This window comes from Halichoeres trimaculatus, unplaced genomic scaffold, assembly GCF_033239565.1.
Source record: "Halichoeres trimaculatus isolate MK-OKI-2021-1 unplaced genomic scaffold, fHalTri1.1 fHalTri1_scaffold_23, whole genome shotgun sequence".
Classification (NCBI taxonomy): Eukaryota; Metazoa; Chordata; class Actinopteri; order Labriformes; family Labridae; genus Halichoeres; species Halichoeres trimaculatus.
In genome coordinates this window covers 899,825-914,646 of record NW_027437201.1, presented here as the reverse complement: position 1 = coordinate 914,646, position 14,822 = coordinate 899,825, and the positions used below count along the sequence as shown (strand labels likewise).

At 47.5% G+C, this 14,822-nt stretch overlaps 1 pseudogene; it reads left to right on the top strand.

Annotated features, from left to right (window-relative positions):
- Positions 1–12,222: 12,222 nt before the first annotated feature.
- On the top strand, positions 12,223–14,469 carry LOC141785432 (uncharacterized; annotated as a pseudogene).
- Positions 14,470–14,822: the final 353 nt, after the last annotated feature.

Sequence of the window (14,822 nt, the reverse complement as noted above, 5' to 3'; positions counted from 1 at the left end):
TTCTGTCGGGTAATTGCATTAACTGTAGATGCTAATAAAGCTTCATCTTATTTCTCAGATGCCCATCATTGTGTGTTCATGCAGCCTGCAGCCCATCAGCTCGTCCTCACCTACAGTCTGTCTCTCACCATATTAGCACGCCGGCAGCAGACTGCAGTTTCATCATGTTCGACCTCGAGCTTCGGCCTCGCTGCTGTCCTCTCTCCCTGGATGGATGTTGGCGAGCCAGAGAGCACGTCATTAAAATGTATAGAGCTGCTTCATGCGCCATGAATCTGCAGCTGGAGCTGGGCCAAACCCTGGATAACACTGATACCATCACCACACCTCACATTAACCTTCTTCAGGTTAGCCTGTGGCCTCAACAGGGTCTTGACCCAGGGGACAGGACCTGCTGGTTCTGCTCCTTTACCCCGAGAGGTTTCACCTTCCTCATCACATCAGCCTCTTTATCTCAAAGTCATCAGCTGACGACTAGCTCCCACCCTGTTTGTCTACATCTACATAAAAGCACAGCATGGAGAAGCTGAGGGCATAAACAGAGCTTCTTCATCACCGATTTTTAAAAGTCAGGAGGAAACTGTGAAAATACAAGATGTCACTGTTGTTTTTTGTCCACAATGATAAAGTTATTGCTTTGATGCACTCTTTTTAAAAGACGAGACGGTGATGAACTAAACATGGCTCTTTGATGACTAACACATGATGAGACGTTTGTTAGTCTTCATTGACGAGATAAGTCTGGATGAAATTGTTAGTGGGTGGTCCGTCAGACATTCAAACTACCTGACACGTCTGCCTGTTAGGTATTAGCTGCTGCTGCTTCCTATCTTTGTTTGGCCACACCCACCACCTGTTGTTGAGTACACTTCAGGAATCTTGACACTTGATGAAGAAGACTCAGAAGACTCACATGGCTTAAGTTGAAGTTGACAGTACACATGGGAGCCCAGTGTAATGCTGAGTTAATTCTAACAGACCAGTCCGTGTGCTCAGTAATTATCATTCCTGAGATTTGGGATTGCTATGTCTATCTATGAACCAGTGGGTTCAGCTTAGCTTGGGATCTCAATGTGAGAAATAGTGTTCAGGGAGACAGGAACGTGTGAATTAGATCCAACCCAGACTAGGAAAAACACTGTCTCTGTGTACACATAACTTCAAGGCAAATACAGGCATTATTGTGACACATATAGAGGCAGTTTACAGAATTAACTAAGGAAAGTCATAAAGCATTTGTGAGCATTTGTAGTGTTTCTGTGTCTTTAATGTTTTGAGTCTCTGTCTTGAGTTTCCCTGTGTTTGGTTTGGTTCTCCTTGTGTTTCCTTCTTGGTTGATTGCTCCTCATGTGTTTCACCTGTGTCTTATTCTGAACCTGTGGTTAATTACCCTGTCTCTATAGTCTCTGTGTTCTGTGAGCATGGTGGGGGTTCATTGTTTGTTGTTTGCTGTTGCTGTTGGCTGTCGCTGTGTCTTCGTGCCTCCTGTGTTTCCCAGTGCTTCTTGTGAGTTTTCAAGTGTTTTTTGGTTTGGTTTCTTTTGTCAGAGCTTTTGGGTTTAGTTTGATTTTTGAGTTCAAAAAATAAAGTTTTATTTTAATCTGCATTTGGGTCCTCCTCCTCTGATTTTTCCCCTCCGGACTCCTGACAGAATGAACCCACCAGATATGGACCCAGCAGATTTTTTGAATTCTTTAGATTTCTTTCCAAGAATTTCTTATTTTCAATCTTTTTTCCGTGGTCCTGACTGGATTGTGGAGGGCAAGACTCGGTCTCCCTGGGAGGGGACCAGACTGGCCATTTTTCCGGGCACCTGGGGAGGCCGCCACAAGAAGCAGGTTATCTCCCACTACCAGCCAGGACCACCAACCCTACCCAGCAACCAGCAGGGCACCACCCACTCCCTGCTCCTGAGGACCTGCAGAGCACAGTGCCTCGCTCCGAGGTCCTGCCACGCACCCTTCCTCGCCCGGAGGTCCTGCCCCGCACCCTTCCTCGCCCGGAGGTCCTGCCCCGCACCCTTCCTCGCCCAGAGGTCCTGCTGAGCACCCTTCCTCGCCCAGAGGTCCTGCCGAGCACCCTTCCTCGCCCGGAGGTCCTGCTGCGCACCCTTCCTTGCCCGGAGGTCCTGCCGAGCACCCTTTCTCACCCGGAGGTCCTGCCGCGCACCCTTCCTCGCCCGGAGGTCCTGCCGCGCACCCTTCCTCGCCCGGAGGTCCTGCCGCGCACCCTTCCTCGCCCGGAGGTCCTGCCAAGCACCTTATCACGCCAGGAGGACCAGTCCCCGGTGACTCTCTTAGCTCACAGGCTGTTCCCAGTGACTCTCTCGGCTCACAAGCCATCCCCAGTGACTCTCTTGGCTCACAGGCCATCCCCAGGGACTCTCTTGGCTCACAGGCCATCCCCAGGGACTCTCTCGGCTCCCAGGCCTCCCTGCATTTGGGTCTCTCCTCTTTTGATTTTTCCCCTCCGGACTCCTGACACTTCCCATTCCATTGATAAGTCTCTCTTCATTCATGTTGGACTGTAAAGCCTCAAACCTGATGACTCCTTGTCTGGCTTTGCTCATCATGTCCTTTTATCATCGTAGTCAAGATAAATATGAACTGATTTTAACACTGTTTGTTTTATTTTGAAAGTCTCTGGATGTTTTAGGTTGTTTCCTGTCATGACTTCCTGTCCTGCTCAATCTTCCCTACACTTAATTTATGCATCACAGCTCTGCAGCCAGCTAAAATAAGATGGCTGCGTATTACCTGCAACATGGCGGACTAGACACGCAGATGGACTGCTGTTATGTAGCGTCGGTGGCGCAGTTGGAGAATGCGCTTGGTTGTCGCTCGGAAGGTTGCAGGTTCAAGCCCAGCTCTGGGCGACACATGGTGATGTGTCCTTGGGCAAGACACTTAACCCACCACTTAACTGTGTGAATGGGTATGAAAGGGTGTGACTGTATTAGACCTGTGGTGTAAAGCAGCTTTGAGTAGTCCATGACTAGAAAAGTGCTATATAAGCTCAAGTCCATTTACCATTTAGCATAGAGACGGTCTGCAGACACATCTGGAGCCATCATACACATTTTCATCCAAAAGACTTTAATTCTGACTGTTGCTAAAAACGACACTGATGTGAGTCCACACAGAGAGCTTCAGAGTGAGAAATCAACAAACTATACCTGAAGTGTCCAATAGAGTCTGGTCCAAGCGGTGAGTCAGTCCCCATAGAGCTCTATGTTATGTTTTTTCGTTGCTAGGCGCTGCCCAAGTAGCTGCCTATTGCAGTAGCTCTCGCTCCTTTCTCCGTTTCTTGTAATTTTTTTCATCTCTTTTTGGTCATCTTTGTATTTGGAGTGGATCATTACTTTGTTTGGTTCATTGTCGGTCATGGACACCAAACTTTTTGTGGCTTCAGTGATATTTTTACTACTTTTCTTCTGTGTTTGTCTGGAGATCCTACATGTAACCATGGCCTCATTGTTTACATGTGAAATTAGCTGTTAGCAGCCTGTAGCATGTCAATGCAAACTAGTGTAGGGCTTGATGATTTCCCTCGAGGTGAGGAGGAGGAGGTGAGGACGACGTGCTGGTTGTCGGGTGTGAGCTGGGAGGTGACGACATGGACCTGTCCTTCCATCCATCGTTGTTGGGAACATGGGATCTATCTCCGGGGGATGGACGAGCTAGCCGTGCTAGCCCAGTGGCAGAGGGGCTGCTGGAGGGCAGAGTGGCATTGTGCTGTTCACGGACGTGGCTGACATCGGACGCCAGCCCCACATTGGAGGAGCTTCACCTGCTGTGAGCAGACAGGATCCAGGAGACAGAGACTGAACAGACTGCTGGGGAGGCTCAGTCCTGGACCCTGTGGAGGTGGAGACTGGCTGGGCTGGAGAGTGGTGGACGGGCTGTCATCATCTATTTTCTTGTGGACCTTTTTGCATTTTCTATACACTTTCTTACTTTTTTTTTTTGTTTTGTTTTGTTTTATTGATTGCTGCTGTGACTCTTAAATTTTCCCCTCGGGGATAAATAAAGTATTTTCTGTTCTATTTCTATTCTATGTTAAACCTGTTTAAAGCAGTTATACACTTGTTAACTCTGCAGTATTCCTGGCTGTTTTAGAGCAGGGTTAGTTGATGTTTTAACCCTGACCCAGCAGAGTAAACTCTCCTCCATCCTGCCTCAGAGGAAACCGTCTGCTCAGTGATTGGCTGTGCACTCTTAAATAACGGCGCTCTCAGCTCCAGCTCTCCTCTGAAGTGTCAGAGCTTAGTGATGATGTTTGTTAACAGCTCCGCAGAGTTTAAATATTGACTCTCTGATCCACAGAGTCCCTGAGGACCTCAGTGAATCTATACGGAGCAGCTCTTACACCTAATGAGCTCTGAGTGTGTGAACACACACAGTGTGTTTTCATTATTCTCACCTCTTAATAATTCATCTGAGAAAGCCCAGGGAGGAGGAAACGTCTGCGTGGTCCTCCTGCTATCATTTCATCCCCACTCTCAGGGGAAATAAGGGTTTCTATTAACATTATGGGCTCCATACAGGCAGAGACCAGAGCAGCTCTGCTGAGTGGACACTGACTCCTCTCAGCTGATGACACCCAGCAGCAGTCTGACTGAGTGATGGCAGACTGGAGCTGATCCATGTGGGTCTGATTGGGTCTGATGGTCAGGAAGCTCCACCTCCTCATGAAGGAGTGAGCAGTGATGATGCTGATGGGACAGGACACTGCTGCAGAAATCTACCTGTGTTTATCCTCTGGCTTCTGTCTCCACCTTGGGACTCAAACGTCTCTGTGTCCAAACACAGAGTCCTGCAGCTGAGTGCAGTTTGCTCCAGCTTTAACCTGACTGTGACTGAGACCAGCTGTTAGCATCTCCACCACAGTGGGCTGGATGGAGAGAAGAGGAGAGGAAGTTCTGACATTCTTCTTCATTCTGCAGACAATTATTATTTCACTCTGTGTGATATGTGTCCCTCAGTGAGGCTATCAGAGGTTTGAAACACTGTACAAACATGAGGTGTGCGTGTGTGTGTGTGTGTGTGTGTGTGTGTGTGTGTGTGTGTGTGTGTGTGTGTGTGTGTGTGTGTGTGTGTGTGTGTGTGTGTGTGTGTGTGTGTGTGTGTGTGTGCTGCTCTGATCTGGTTTATTGAATCCTGAGTTTGTGTCACTTCCTTCCTTCCCCTAACTCTCCTGACCCTCCCTCTGCAGCTCTCCTCAGCCTCTCCTCTCTGTGTTTGCTTGGTGTGACGTCAGGACAGACTGTTCCCGGTCTGAAGGACACGTTGTTCCCTCCATGCTCGTCTTCCACAGCCCTGTGAGCCTGTTTCTCAGGAGGTGTCAGATTTCCTCTGCACACAACAGGGACACAGATGCACCGCCATGAGACAGCACAAAACATCTTAGTCTGTCTACGATGATTTTACTTAAAGATGAATTTAATAAAGAACCAAACAGGCTTCAATATGTCTGATGAAACACTCTGCCGCAGAGGTTCCTTATGCTCTGACATAAAACTGTAACACCTATACCACACAAGCTCCAACAACACATGAACCACGTGAAAGAAGAGAGACCAGAGCTGCTTCACACAAACTACTGATGCTCTGAGATAGAAAGAAAATCCAGTCAGGTCTTTTGCAGGTTAAAGAAAGTCAAACATGAAGCTCCACTTCCAGCATCAGCTACACCAGTTAGAGATACCACCTCCTTTCTGCTGTGTGTGTGTGTGTGTGTGTGTGTGTGTGTGTGTGTGTGTGTGTGTGTGTGTGTGTGTGTGTGTGTGTGTGTGTGTGTGTGTGTGTGTGTGTGTGTGTGTGTGTGTCCCCACATCCAGAGCTAATCTCTGAGACGGAGCTTCTTCTTCTTCAGGAGGATCTGTGTAATCAGAGTAAGAGCTCTGTCGTCTGCACAGATCCTCTCAGAATGACAATGAGGCCACACACACACACACACACACACACACACACACACACACACACACACACACACACACACACACACACACACACACACACACACAGCTGGATGTGACAGAGAGATGAATGAGGCAGAGAGGAGGAACCTCTTCAGCACACCTGCTCACACCTGCTGGGGGAGGAGACAATGACTCGTGTCTTTATAATATTTAAAACCAGAGACCCTGAAGTGAATCTACAGCAGATCTGAGCGTGCACAGGTAACCTCACCTAATCCCTGATAAGCCTCATCACCTCACACTATTCATTAGACCAGGTCCCTGAAGCGCGTGTTCTATAGACACTGTCTGAACCTCTGAAGGATTTTCTGTTGAAGTGAAGAGAAAAGTTTTTCTCTGCATCTTTAGAGAGGTTCCTGTGTCACACCTTTCCTCTTCTTCACTCTTCCTCTCTTTTCTTCCAGTGTATTATTTAATCTGACTGTTCATTGAAATGGTTAAATACTGGGTTCGAGCTGGATGCAGAAATTCTACCTTAACAGGAGATGGAGTCCACCTTGTCCCCATTAGGAAGAAAAGTGGAGTTAGCTCTGTGCTCGAGTTGGAGACAAAACTTTAAAATCATGATCAACCTGGGGGAAGCGAGAGTGATACAGTCCACGTCTCGTTTATTAACATGTCCTTTTTGAAAATCTGCAGAAAATTAACCGTTTACTTTAGCTCAATTCCATAAAAAACAGATAATTCTACACTCTTTACTGCTTTAAACAAGCCCTGAATTATCGATTTATGTCATGTATTTAAACCTAAAGAATTCTTTGAAAATTTCCTTCCATCTTCCTGGTGTCATGTTTCAGCTTGGGGCTGCTCTGCACAAATGAGCAACAGTTTGTGAGTTCAGAGCATGTTAAACTGAGAATACTTCACTCTTCTTTGATCCAAGACTTGAATTAAGTGTTTTGTAAATAGTTCCTCACAGTTTTTAGCCTTAAGCCCTGGTTCTCCTGACCTCATAGAAGTGTAGAAGTTCATATTACATATGCATATATGCAGTGACAGTTGAGTCCACAGTGAGTAAAATGTGACAGAAGCAAAACCCATCCTAAAAATCAAATCAGCTTATCTTAGGTGCAGGACTGTGTAGATTTTGTTAAGGTAGATTTTGTTAAGGCAGGTTCATGTGTTCCTTATGCCTCAGGGTACCTAAAAATATGCTGTATATATTCCCACCTCATTTTTAAATGTTTTTTTCATGTCTTTTAATGTATTTTTAATGTCCTCGGATTCAAATTCTTTATTTCGGGACCTCAAGCAGATATAAGAATAAAATGTAATTTATTCGATTAATTAATTACAAATCCTGTAATTAATTAGATTTTTTTTTTAATCGCCTGACAGCACTAGCTATAAGTGTTTAAAGCGTGGTTTATGATCAACTCTTAGACTTACTACTTATTTTTAAGTTCATGTTTTGTGTTATTAAAGGTTTAAATGATTAAAACAACTAAATATGTGGATGTGTTGATTAGGACTGAAGAGTGTTGAACAATCTGAACAAAAATAAAAACGAACAAAGTTCAACTCTTCTTTCCTCTCCCCCGCGGACACAGTCAGTAAGAACAGATCCTCCTGAAGCTGATTCAGGATCAGTGATCAGTGATGGGTAAATAAACTCCAGTCTGTTCTCTGTCTCTCTTAGGTCATAAAACCTCTGATGAATGAAGAGTGTGAAGGTCTTCTTCCCTTCAGAGCCTCTAATGATGTAATGTTTGTGAGCAGGTTTAAACACTGGAGCAGAACGTCAGCACACACACTTTACTATCATGAAGAAACAAATATCAGAGCTGTCAGGACGCTGAGGCTGGGGCTGAGGCTGAGGCTTTTTTCTATCTTTAATGTTGTTTGTCTTTATCCTAACAGGGCTTGCTCAGAGATGACGAAAGAGAGAGAAAGAAGAAAGGGTGGAGGCGTCTTGGGATGAAGAACACTAAAAGTCTTCAGGCTGGTTTCTGCATTTTAACCATCAGTTAATCTGTGTTTCTTCATCATGATTACACAAACCTATCTGAACACCAAATCCAAACCACCACATCCAAACTGAAGAATGACGTCTCTGCACAGGAAGAGTTTGAGTTATAAATGAGGAGACCTCTAACATATCTCCATCCAGACCCCAGACCATGGTCTGATGAGACCCCAAACCAGAGTCTGATGAGACCCTAAACCAGAGTCTGATGAGACCCCAAACCAGAGTCTGATGAGATGGATAGAAGGAAAACTCTCTGCGTGTTTGAGTCTACCTGGGATTGAATCAGTCTGATTGGATTGATTGTAGGACACACACACACACACACACACACACACACACACACACACACACACACACACACACACACACACACACACACACACACACAGAGGAGAGGATCAGGATTATAAGAGCAAACATCACGTCTGACTTCAGGCTCATGAACATGTGCTGCTTGTTTTTCAGTCTGACCACAGATGGGAGAGCTTTTAGAGGATGCTCAGAGTTTGTGCTAAAACAGAGAGAAAGGAAGAGGAAGAAGAAGAGGAAGAAGAAGAGGACTACAGCCTGTTTTCTGTAGGTGTATAAAGGCCAATGACTGGTTTGTCTGGGAGCCTTACGTTCAGGTTACATAACCCATGAGGGATATCTCTCTCTTTCTCACAGTGTGTTATCTCTGCTCCTCTGTACCCAGATGCTGCTTTCACATTCTGCTTCATACCCCTTTAAAGCGCATGTCTTATGGACGTATTGTGCAGCTGAGTCTTCTTTTCAGTAATTGCCCGTGTGCCGGGAGCTCTGGCGTGTATCTGGGTCAGAGCAGCCGTGAACCCCGGAGTGCAGCGTGGATTCTGGGTGTTTGAGGCTCGTTCTCATCATGCTGTGATTCCCCTGATCTTTCCGCCTCTCTATCTCCGCTCCTGCATACCACGGTCGATAGAAACATGCTCTGATGTTAAAGAGCATGCAGGAAAACCATCTACAAAGCTGCTCGCTGTGAGGGAACAAAACATGTGGATCAGCAGCTCCTTAGAGACCAGCAGAGACCGGCTGAAGGCCTAATGTGTGTGAGCTCATACTCTAAGAGCTGTAATGAGCTGCATGATGGGTACGTTGGCTGTTTCAGTTCTGAGAGCTTCACTTAAAGCTGAGACTCTGTCCTCAGGCAGCAAACGAACCCACAGGAAGAACGAAGGTTTCAGGAAATCACCCCAACCCTCCAATCCAGCTGGAGCCAGGAGGAGGTCTCTGATCCAGCTCAGCCTGTGGGGCTGCTGTCATCATACCCCCAATATGAACACATACAAACAAAGGCATAATAGAGCTCTGCAGGGGGGATTGCAAGCAGCACGCTGCATCCAACCAACGCACTGCATCCAACAGATGCATCTGACAAATGTGCTGCATTTATCCAACACACTGCATCCAGCCAACAGGAAGGTTTTCTTCACCATATTTGACAGTCTTCACAAAGAGGAGTTTTTATCATCTTTAGTCTGTTTTTAATAATCTGCTCATAAGGAAACTCAGATTAATGTTATTCCACACTTTCTATAGTAAAAAGGCTGAAACCTCCTCTGCAGATTTAAGTTCAGAAATGTGTGCTGTTAATACCGCTCCTCTAAGTGTTATTAATGTCTTCGCAGAAAGCTTTAGGAGGACGTGCAGATAGGGGACTGTTGGTTTCAGATTAAAGATCCTCTTCCTGTCTTTGCCTGATGCTGTGTCGATGTGCAGCTCTTTATGTCTTTGGGGGATGCTCTGTGTGAAAACAATATCCAGTCTTCACGCAGCTTCAGTTCAGGTGTATCAAATGTTTATCAGCCCCTCAAAGGCCCTGAGGTCAAGGTTAACTGATATTTTTAACAAGGAAAAGCTGTGGGCACATTTTCTAACGTGTAAACATCTTCAGAATAACACTGGAGCCACAGCCCACTGGATCAACTCAAACATCCTCTTTTGTCTGAGCACGCTCTCTGAGCTTCACCTTGGTGTTGCTGGTCTGATTGCTGCCTCTCTCTCTCTGCCTGTCTAGACGGATAATCCGAGCCTCTCGTCCTCTGACACTCCCCACAGTCTGACAGAAAACTTGCTCCCACTGAGACCTGATGATGATGGGTTCAGCCTTGTCTTCGTTTTTAAAGGTCAAAGGTTAGGATTTATTTCTCTGAAAGCATCTGTGGTTCAGCTGTGAGGATGCTGAGGGTGAAATGATCTGAGAGCTAAATTTAGCAGAGATGTTTGAGGAGCAAAGTTTGCAGCCCTGACAACAGTGACAGAGATATTCCCAAAGGAGATTCACATCACAATCTGCAGGAGCAGCCCAAACACCACCTGTTTCCTCTCCATGCTGCGTTCAACTTCCGCCTGTTCAAAGATAAAAACTCAGAGGTTTGTGCCATTGGGCTCTAATTTCGTGGCGCAGCGCAGGGGGCGCAAGCCTGGCGCAGCCTGCGCAGTGCTAATTTTGTGCAGCGCACTGCCGTGCGCTGCCAATTTGACAATTTGGTAGAATGTCTGCGCAGAGATGGGTGTGACGGCGCGCCAGGGGGAGTTGATGGCACACCAGGGGGAGGTGTCAGCAGATTCATGTTGGCGCAGTGACAATTTCTTGCCAAAAAAGTGCGCTGAAAGCTCGCCAGCTCCAACCTGGTCTATCCTCGGCGCAAGGCGCAGCGCACCCCACGCAGCTGTAATTTGGTGACAGGCGCACATGTGCGCACATGTCATCAAAGGCTCAGAGGCAGGTTTCCAGAGTGTCAGGCACATTTTAATGCAATAAACAATCACAGCAATCACTATTTAATGTAACCGTCTGAACCAGCATATACATTTGTATCTATATTAACTGTCCGTCACATCTGATGTCAGATTAAAGCCGTTTGTCATAATGGAAAGTTAACCTGACGGCAGCTGGAAGTTTGATGCACATCTTACAATTAAACAATAAACCGCCTTAACATCTGATACTGAGTATATATCTGGTTCTCTCATTTCATTTAATTCAAAGAAAAGAGGGAGAGAAAAGACGAAGAAAGAAAGAGACGAAATAAATGTATGTCACTCAGGATTTACCCGTGATTTCCCATATTTCTCTGTTTTAGTCTTTATTTTTAACGTGATCTAAAAAGATGGAGTACATTATTGTGAGGAGGATGAGGCGGAGACACCAGGAGAGTATACAGTATATCACCAAAGGCTCTGCTTGGCGATGACAAACCAGGAGTGCAGGTGGATCAAAAGTATTCTGAATGGATAAGCCAGCTGTGTAACTGTCTCTTCATTTTTTACTCCTGATAAAGACAAAGGAACAGATTACATCTGTCCCAGGAGCTGGCCCACACGGTGATGCGCGTCGTGTCCTCCGATGCGCCCCGCTGTCCATTCACCTGCTGCAGGCACAGCGACCATCTTCGCTACCTCTCTCCGCGGTGCTGAAGATCAGTCAGACCAATCAGACGCTGCGCCTCGGCCGCAGGGCATTTAAAGACAAGCGCTCGGCTGTGTTAAACCCACTCACGGCTTTTCTCCTCCCTCTCTGCCATTTGCGCGGAGGGAGGCGTGGACGCGCAGCTCTGCGCCTGGACTGCGCCTGGACTGCGCCTGGACTGCGCATCCCTTGGCACTGCAGGAAACTTGCAAAGTGCGCCGGTCACGCCCTGTGCGCACAGCGAAGGCCGGCGCAGGGCAGGTGCGCCTGCGCCTGCGCCTGGTCTACGAAATTAGAGCCCATTATGTTTAAAAAAGAGAAACAGATTTAAAGATCTGCGTCTCAGCAGGAAACACACCCTCAGGTTGTTTTCTGAATCACATGACCTCAGGAGGACTCAACAGCGCTTGGCATAACAGTTAGCTCTGTTTGCTCAGTTAGCTTAGTTAGCTTTTTTACCTTTGTTTGCCCTCTTAGTTTTGTTAGCTCTGTTAGCTTAGCTAGCTCTGTTAGTTTTGTTAGCTCAGTTAGCTTTGTTAGGTTTGTCTGCTCTATTAGCTCTGTTAGCTCAGTTAGCTCTGGTAGCTGTTTGCCCTGTTAGCTCTGTTTGCTCAGTTAGCTCTGGTAGCTGTTTGCCCTGTTAGCTCAGCTAGCTTTTTTTTTTTTTTGCTTAGTTATCTCAGTTAGTTCTGCTAACTCTGTTAGCTTAGTAAGCTTGGTTAGCTCTGTTCACTCACTTAGCTCTGTTAGTCTCTCAATTAGCCCTGGTCGCTCTGTTTGCTAATTCAGCTCTGTTAGCTCAGTTCTCTCTGTTAGCTTAGAATAGAATAGAATAGACGTGCGATGGAGGAGGACCTAGGTGAATGCAGAGAGCTGATCAAGCCACCAGAACCAGCTTGTGACTTTAACACCAAAATCCCCCACTTGGAGAGAAGTTCAGACTGTGGTCAAGGCCGCAAGGAACAACTCTGCACCTGGACCCAATGGAGTCCCCTACCTGGTTTGTAAGAGGTGCCCCAAGCTCCTACAGCGTCAGTGGAAAATCACAAGGGTAATCTGGAGGAGGGGGGAGGTTGCCCATCAATGGAGATCCGCAGAAGGGGTCTGGGTCCCGAAAGAGGTAAAGTCTACTACAACTCTGAGCAATTTAGGACCATCTCGCTGCTCAATGTCGAGGGGAAGATATTTTTCAGTATTCTTTCCCATCGACTATCCGACTACCTTCTCCAAAACCAGTATAACGACCCCTCTGTGCAGAAGGGTGGGATCCCAGGGGTACCAGGATGCCTGGAACACAGCGGTGTAGTGACACAGCTGATAAGAGAGACGCGAGAGGGGAAAGGGAACCTATCTGGCTGGACCTAGCCAATGCATATGGCTCTATACCCCACAAACTGGTGGAGGTAGCGTTGGAAAGGCACCATGTCCCATGTAACATCAAGGACCTAATCATGGACTATTATAACAGCTTCCACCTTAGATTTTTCTCTGGCTCAGTAACATCAGAGCAACATTAGCTAGAAAAGGGGATCATCACTGGATGTACCATCTCCGTGACACTCTTTGCCTTGGCCATGAATATGCTGGTCAAATCTGCCGAGCCAGAGTGCAGAGGGTCCACATCCAAGTCGGGGATCCGTCAGCCCCCCATCAGAGCATTCATGGATGACCTGACGGTAACGACTACATCAGTTCCAGGATGCAGATGAATCCTCCAGGGCTTGGAAAAGCTCACCACCTGGGCCCGCATGCACTTTAAGCCGGAGAAATCCAGGTCGCTAGTCCTGATGAGAGGAAAGGTGACAGACTGCTTCCGATTCCTCCTAGGAGGCTCCCAGATTCCATCAGTCACGGAAAAACCTGTGAAAAGTCTAGGCAAGATCTTTGACTGCTCCCTGAAAGACACAGCTCCCATCAGGGCTACCAACAAGCAGCTGGAAGGCTGGCTAACTTAAGTGCACAAGTCAGGTCTCCCAGGCAAGTTCAAGGCATGGGTATACCAGCACGGTATCCTGCCCAGGATACTCTGGCCATTGCTGGTCTATGAATTCCCCATATCCATCGTGGAAGTGTGTGGTTGTCCCACAAGGCGCTTGTGGGATCTGTGGCAACTAGTAGAGCAGGCCTGGGATCTATACCAACAACTCATCCCAGCAGGCTAAAGCGCAAAGACAGGCGGGATCAGGTCCTACTCAAAGTGCGGGCTGGCGTCGAAGAGAAGCGTGCAAGCCAGTGGGTCGGGCTGAGGCAGCAAGGTGCATGGACCAGATGGGAGGAAGCCATGGACAGGAAGATCTCGTGGCCGGAGTTGTGGAGGGCTGAACCACTCAGCATAAAGTTCCTCAACCAGTCAGGCTACGACGTCCTGCCCAGCCCGTCAAACCTCTTCCTCTGGGGCAAGGGTGAAACGCCATCTTGTACCTTGTGCCAGGGAAGGGGAACCCTGGAGCATATCCTCAGCAGCTGTCCGAAAGCACTTGGAGATGGTCGCTATCGTTGGCGCCACGACCAGGTGCTGAAAGCAGTTGCTGATTCCATTCACTCTGCCATTGACCACAGCAAGCGCTTCCAACCGCGGAGGCAGGGAGTCACATTATCAGAGCCGGGGAGAAACCTCCTTCTCAACCAAAGACCCAAACAGGACTTCTGGGGACTGCAAAGGACTGGCAGCTGAGGGTGGACCTCGGCAAACAGCTGAGGTTTCCTGAAAACATCATGGAAACTCGCCTGAGACCAGACATTGTCCTGCACTCTGAGTCCTCCAAACAGGTTATCATGTTGGAGCTGACTGTCCCGTGGGAGGAGAGAATGGAGGAAGCCAGCGGAAGAAAGAAGGAGAAGTACGCTGAGCTGGGGGAAGAATGCCGCAATAGGGGGTGGCGTGCAAAATGCCTGCCCATTGAAGTCGGGGGAAGGGGCTTTGCAGGGAGGTCTCTCTGCAGGGCCTACAGTCTCCTGGGCATTACAGGGGCACGCAAAAGGAGAGCTATCTGCTCAGCGTCAGAGGCCGCTGAGAAGGCATCAAGGTGGCTCTGGATTCAGAGGGACAAAGCGTGGATGAGCGCTTCTTGGACACAGGCCGGGAGCTGATCACTCTCGGTCGGGTCGCCTGGATGAGGGGGTCTGAAGTTAAAAGACCCGAAACCCCCCGTGACTCCAGGTACTGTCACTGATGATGTGTCCAAGAAACTGCATCACAAGATGTATTTTACAACAGAATAGAATAGAATAGAATAGAATAGAATAGAATAGAATAGAATAAAAATACTTTATTTATCCCCGAGGGGAGATTCAGCAGTCACAGCAGCAATTAAGAAAAAGAGTAAGAAAGTTATAGAAAGTGCAAAAGGTCCACAAGAAAATAGATGACATCCCGTTCACCACTCTCCAGCCCAGCCAGTCTCCACCTCCACAGGGTCCAGGACTGAGCCTCCCCAGCAGTC